The sequence below is a fragment of the Artemia sp. Qi Xiang Cuo genome, chromosome 7, assembly GCF_049724085.1.
Source record: "Artemia sp. Qi Xiang Cuo chromosome 7, ASM4972408v1, whole genome shotgun sequence".
Classification (NCBI taxonomy): domain Eukaryota; kingdom Metazoa; phylum Arthropoda; class Branchiopoda; order Anostraca; family Artemiidae; genus Artemia; species Artemia sp. Qi Xiang Cuo.
This window is the reverse complement of record NC_142800.1, coordinates 10,113,926-10,121,293: the sequence shown is the minus strand read 5'-3', so window position 1 is coordinate 10,121,293 and position 7,368 is coordinate 10,113,926.

The following is a 7,368-nucleotide window of genomic DNA, read 5'->3' as shown; positions in this document are numbered from 1 at the left end:
CCCCTCGGGTTCTAGATCAATAACATTGTTCCCGTTAGAATTCAATGCGCATGTGCAACCTTCGCCCCGGAGCTATTACACATAGAAACATCAAATAAATCGACCTTGGAAAAAGAGGTCATTGACCCCATTAACCACGTGTTCTCCCTAGGGAGGCTATGCCCTTATTTGGTGTACTGATCGGAGATACGTTCTTTTGATAACCGAATTTTGTCCTGTTCGGACTCAATAATGCATCTCTACTCCTATTAGCGGCTAACAATTATCAGCTATTGATATTTAGTTATTACAAATAGGAATTATACAGATTTGATTTTAGGAGGGGGGTATGGAAATTTTAGGGGCTCAAAATGTCCAGAAATAATCTAACGGTTATAATCATTTTGTAATTTTTGAAGTTTTACTTTTATTAAAAACAAAGTAGAGGGTGCAGTTACCAGTCGCCTAATTATAAACCAACTGAAGCCAAAATTTTCATTTTCCCCCTATCTTTATCACCATTCCTCAAAAATTAAAGTAACTAGATCGATCCTTAACAATAAAGTAATTAGACAAAATTTAATTAATTATAATGTTTTTTTTCCATATCTTGCATTCAAACCTATTTGTATTTTACAGGATGTTGAGATAATTAATAATTTTGCAGAGGCTAAAGTAAGAAAAGTCAGATTTAAAAAAATGGAAAATTTTCTTGTTAAATAAAAATGATGTTAAAATTTCGCCTAAAAAAATTTGGGAGACAGGGGAAGGGGGGGGGTGCTAATCAAGATCTTGCTCTGAGCGCAAGAGAGACCAAAACCGCAACTGGAATTATATTGGTTAACAACAACTTTTGTCAGAGTGATGATTCTCAGATGTTGAGGTAAAAGTGACTCCACAAACGATACGTAGTGACTCCCCAAAGAGGTGCCATAATTGGCGAAACCGAATTCAATAAATCTTTAAAATCTTTAATGAACCTAGTTATTTCCAACCAACGGTTTCTTAAGTCTATTAGACTTGTTGTATTATTGTTTTACTTAAATCCCACCAACCCATGTGAGAATTCGTCACCAAAGCCATGCTCGGACTTGCGGTGTGTCACCAAAATATTTCAATGATTTTGCCAAAAAACGCTTCAAAGTGTCGTCATGGTTGACGGCAACGGGTCGCTGAATAATCCTGCTGAACATGCAATTATACGGCAAAATCCAAGTACTATTGAATAGCACGTGCAAAAATTTTTGAATTCCCTCAAAATGTTTTGAATTTGCTTGTCTGCTACAGACTTCTGATTGTCTTTTACTTTTCTACAATAATTTTGGGATGCTCGAATAAACTTCAGAGGGCTCATTTGGTTGGAAATTGAAAGTTCTAGTTCACTTTTTAAAAGTCAAAAGATATCCGAGGGCAACTAGCCGAGGGCGAAAAAGAGACCAAAACCGCAACTGGAATTATACTTGTTAACAACAACTTTTGTCAGGGTAATGATTCTCAAATGTTGAGGTAAAAGTGACTCCACAAACCATACTTAGTGACTCCACAAGAAGGTGCCATAATCGGCGAAACCGAATTCAATAAATCTTTAAAATCTTTAATGAACCTAGTTATTTCCAACCAACGGTTTCTTAAGTCTATTAGACTTGCTGTATTATTGTTTTACTTAAATCTCACCAACCCATGTAAGAACTCGTCACCAAAGCCATGCTCAAACTTGAGGTGTGTCGCCAAAATATTTCAATGACTCTCTGCCACAAAACGCTTCAACGTGTCGTCATGGTTGACGGCAGCGGGTCGCTGAATAATCCTACTGTGCATGCAACATGCGGGTCGCTGAACATGCAAATATACGGCAAAATCCACGTACTATTGAATAGCACGTGCAAAAATTTTGGAGTTCTCTCAAAATGTTTTTGAATTTGCTTGTCTACTACAGACCTCTGATTATCTTTCGCTTTTTTATATACTGTTTGCTACAATCATCAGTTTTTGACTCATTGAATCATCACTAATGTTTAAAAGTAGTCTTTTCCAAAACCTCATTCATAAGATTCAAATATTGGCAGAAAAACCTTGAATTTCTAATGCACATTTTACCATGCGAAATTGTGGATGGAGACCTCCGAACAATGCGCTTTCCGCCTTGTGAAACCAGTCGATCATCAGACATGTTATCAGGGGAGAATTGAGTATAGCCGCCAGATGAGGCTAAAGAATAGGATGTAATCTTTGGTTCTGTCAGCGGATTATCTACCCCAGATATTCGTGTGAATATGGATAAAGGGTTTTTTCAAAAGAGCAGCAACTCTAAAACTCCTCAAGATCGCACATCAAAGAAAAAGGAGCTGATTGATCAGATGATATATCAATACCAAAAACCAAATGAAATTCTACCCTTGATTTGATTTCCACCCATGTGCAGGCTTTCTATGTCCAACCTGTCTCTTTGCCCCCGTTAGGAGGAAGCTACCATTTTTGTTTATTAATGAAGCCTCTCTCCAGCTTTGATCACACTTTTTCTGTTACTGGGTTCTTTTATCGTCCGATTTCCAATGATGGCTTTTTCGAATTTGGATCTTGGATTACTAATGAAAACTGGCTGGCTCTCAAGGGGAACAATAACATTATTTTAAAGTCTGTAACTTCCAAAATCTGATCAAAACAAAATACATAGAATCCTTCCCTGAATTGAAAAGGCTAATTAGAATTAAAATGAATCTACTTTGGAATGGTAGAACATCCAGAGCTAACTCACTGCATAAACACATACAAAAAAAATAATACGTAAATCAGCTTCTTCATATTACAAATGTAAAGTCAAGGATTTATTTTCTACAAAGCCAAAACAGTGGTATAACAGAATAAAAAGAATTTATGGGAAAACACATAATAATATAGATTTCCATTCCCATGAAGGCCCCTCAGTTACAGCCAATGATCTGAACAAATTTCTTTCCTCCATAGTTCAGAGCCTCTCCCCCCTCTCTTTTGACATCCCTTATGATTTATGCTCTCTCAATTTTCCAGTTATTTCACCCAGTGGCGAATCCAGGGGGGCAAGGGGGAGCGCGTCCCCTACCGTAGTCTATCCCCCCTGAAAAATCCTGGATCCGCCCTTGATTTCACCTTCAGTTGTGGAGAAAAAGTCTTTGTCGACAATCTTTCAGAACCATTGTCCTTACTTTTCAATGAAATTACCTCTAGTGGTAAATTCCCAAATTGTTGGAAACAAGGTTTTATTACTACCGTAAAAAAATAAGGTAACAAGGAAGATTTTGATGGTGTCCGTCCCATTACTCTCACTCCAGTTTTTGCCGAAAATAAAGATAATCACAAATGTTGACCAACGACAATTCGGAAACTTACGCTCTACATCTATCACCCACTATCTTGTTCGCCTTATGGACACAATAAGCCGGTTCTTTTGCACTAAGATCTTACATCTTTCTGCAAAGATTTCCGTTCTTTTAACTCATCTTTGTTCTAAGAACTTACAGCTCACTGATATTAGCAAAAAGTATGAAAGACGCCATCTTTCTGACATATAGAACAATGATGAGAGAACTTCGATGATATACTCATCATTGTTCTTAGACCGCTGATCAGAGCAGAATGATGAAAGACGTTTGCAAAAGAACGCTATAAGATCCAAGATCTTGGTGCTAAGATTTCACTTTTAAGCGTTCTTTGTCAAAAGATATAAGATCTTAGCGCAAAGATGAGTAAAAGAACAGCTTTGATATGTAACACACTTGGAAAACCCGATACCTGGCTCAATATTATCGCTGTTGACTTGCAAAAGGCTTCTGATTTAATCAACCACAGTACACTGATAGAAAAACTTTCTAATGACTTTCAAATTGACCCTTACTTAATTAGAATAATTGCATCTTTCCTCTCTAATAGAAAGCAAGTCCTGAAATACCTGAATGTATATTCTGATCCCCTCCCAATTTATAATGGTGTGCCCCAGGAAACCCTCTTAGGTCTAATTTTATTTCTTGCAATGATAAACAACCTTGATGTCGATTTTCCGGATAGATGGAAATTCGTTGGTGATCTAATTGTCTTGGAGACATGTTTCAAATATTAAAAAAGTAACCCAATGGAAATCTTGGAATCGATATCAGACGAAGCTGTTACAAATGACATGAGAGTCAACCCTTTAAAGTCAATGGTTTGAATTATTTATTTCCTTAAAACTCGCCCTTCTTTCTCCTGTCCAATCCTCCCTGAAATGTCTGTTACCACTATGAAATTACTGGGTGTTGGCATCTGAAGCGACTTAAAATGGGATTACCACATTAATAGCATCTTAAAATGGACTTTTTCAAATATAGGAGGGGGAGGGGAGTAATTAAACTTGTTTCAAAAATTACACTTTCCACTCATCTTGAACGTGTCGCACTTTAAAACAAAATTGTGCGTAAAATTTGCGCTGTCGTTCTTTAAAAAAGTGGCCAACCACGCAGGAAAAAGGACGAAAAAATGTGAAAAATCCTACATAATTAAGCCAAACACAAACAAAACTTGGATTAAATTAAAGACCTCTAAAAGCCATTTGATTAAGTTATGCTGATAAAAGAAGTTAATATTTTACGTTTTTGTTTCAATTTTTTAGTAAAGTTTGAAAATTGCATTATTAAGCAAGATAATGCTGAACAGACAGTCCCAAATATTTAATATCTCTAACTTTTTAAATAATAAAAAATCTTACAGGACGTCGAGGCAGAAAATTCTTTGAAATAAAATCCTCTTGCATATCACCTCCATTGTATACATTAGCCAAATCCTTCACAATTCCAAAACCAAATCCAATATATCTGCTAAAATATCCACTAGCTAAATAGTCACGGTGTTCTTTGATGATTGTACTTGGTGGTTCATCATTATTATCAATATTCCAACCAATACTGGTATTACTATCCCTAGTTGCGTTATCACTGATATTCCACCCGTACATTATCACACGATTTCTCTTTTGTTGTGTTTAAAACGGCAGTAGCTTAGAGAAGAAAAATATCCCAAGTCTGATGGAGTGGAAACGTGTAGACAATATAGCCTAGAGAGCGTTTTTCCAAATTTCACATCCGCTCTCCGTAATAGTAAACAAATGCATGCGTGCGCCTCATCCCAAATATATAATATAAAACATGTCGGAAATGATAGTAGCCTAGTTTTCTTTAGAAAGGTTTCCAAAGTATTTTATCTTATTTCTCTGGGGACATTTATTAATTAGCCTTAAGTGATGAATCTGATGAACTAATTTATTACACCTCACTGCCTTTACATTTACAATTGAAACGAAGATGTATATATATATATATATATATATATATATATATATATATATATATATATATATATATATATATATATATATATATATATATATATATATATATATATATATATATATATATATATATATATATATATATATATATATATATATATATATATATATATATATATATATATATATATATATATATATATATATATATATATACAAAATGGGTAAAAGATAGTGCAAAATACACAAAAAGAAGCTAATTTATACAAAAATCAGTATCAAACAGTTCGTGGTAACGAACTGTAGCCTAAGCAAGGAGCGACCAGGCTCAATAGTAACCGAAACTCTAAAAAACGGAATTATGATACCAACAGATACATCAGAATTTTTATCAGATTTTTCATATTTTTATGCTGATTTCAAATATATAAGTTTCATCGAGTTTAGTTTTACCCATCAAAAGTTACGTTCCTGAGAAAATTTGCCTTACTTTTCGAAAAAAGGGGGAAACAACCCCTAAAGTCATAGAACTCTAATGAAAATCACACCATCAGGTTCAGCGGATCAGAGAACCCTACTATAGAAGTTTCAAGCTCCTATCTGAAAAAATGTGGAATTTTGTATTTTTTGCCAGAAGAAAGATCACGGATACGTTTTTTTTTTTTTCTTTTTCTCCGTGAGTGATTGTATCGATCCAGTTGTCCTATAAAATCGTGAGAGGGCTCATTCAAATGGAAATTAAAAGTTCTAGCGCCCTTTTCAAGTAACCAAAAAAATTGGAGGGCAACTTGACCCCCTCCCACACTCATTTTTTTTTCAAAGTAGTCCAATCAAAATTTTGAGATAGTCATTTTGTCCAGCATAGTCGAAAATCTAACTAATGTGTCTTTGAGGATGACTTAATCCCCCACAGTTCCCGGGGGAAGGGCTGCAAGTTATATACTTTGCCCATTGTTTACACATAGTACTGGTTATTGGGAAGTATACAGGTGTTTTCAGGAGGAATTTTTTTCTAGTGGGGGGTAGGGTCAGAGTAGGGGTTACAGGGGAGGATTTTTCCATGGAGGATATTTCCTTGGGGGAAAAAACATTTCCATGAAGATTTCCCAGCATTATTTAAAAAACGATCAGAAATTAAATAAAAACACAAGTTTTTTCAACTGAAAATAAGGAGCAGCATTAAAACAAACATAAATTATTACGTATATGAGAGGGTTCTTCCTCTAGTCAATACCTCGCTCTTTACGCTAAAGTTTTTTAGTACTTTCAAAAGAGCTATTTATTCTAATTAACCGGCCTTTGTGATTTAGGGGTTTGTGTTTCGAAGAAAATTCGAACTTTAGTGTAAAGAGCGAGGTATTGACTAGGGAGTAAACTCCCTAATATACGTAATAAAAACATTCGAATATACAAATTCGTTACGTAAGTTACGTCAGAACAAAATTTCGAGCAAGCCAATTAGCCAAAAAAAGGAAAATTAATATGCGAATTTCGTTTTAATTATTCATGAAAAGTGAGCCCAAATCAAAGCTGCATTAATTCAAAAACGTTCAGAAATTAACTAAAAAAAGAGTTTTTTTTTTACTGAAAGTAAGGAGCGGCATTAAAACTTAAAACGAACAGAAATTATTCCGTATATGAAAGTGGCTATCCCCTCCTCAACGCCTCGTTCTTTACGCTAAAGTTTGACTCTGTCTCACAACTTTATTTTTTAAAACAATAAAGAACTTCAGCGTAAAGAGCGAGGCGTTGAGGAGGGAACAGCGAACAGCCCCTTTCATATACGGAATAATTTCTGTTAGTTTTAAGTTTTAATGTCGATCCTTACTTTCAGTTATAAAAACTTGTTTTTTTTTAGTTAATAAGAGTCAAAATATTTCGGCTTCATATCCGGAAGTCTTTAACGACAGAGAACAGAAAAAATGGAAAAAACTAAACACCTAATTCAAACATAAGAAACATATACGATATATAGACAGAATGGTAAACAAAAAATAAACCAAAAATTTCATCCTTTTCCATTCTGTTTATACATAATAGACTATATGTCATTGTTATGTTTGTTGGTAACTTAGTTTTCTTTTTCTTTTTTT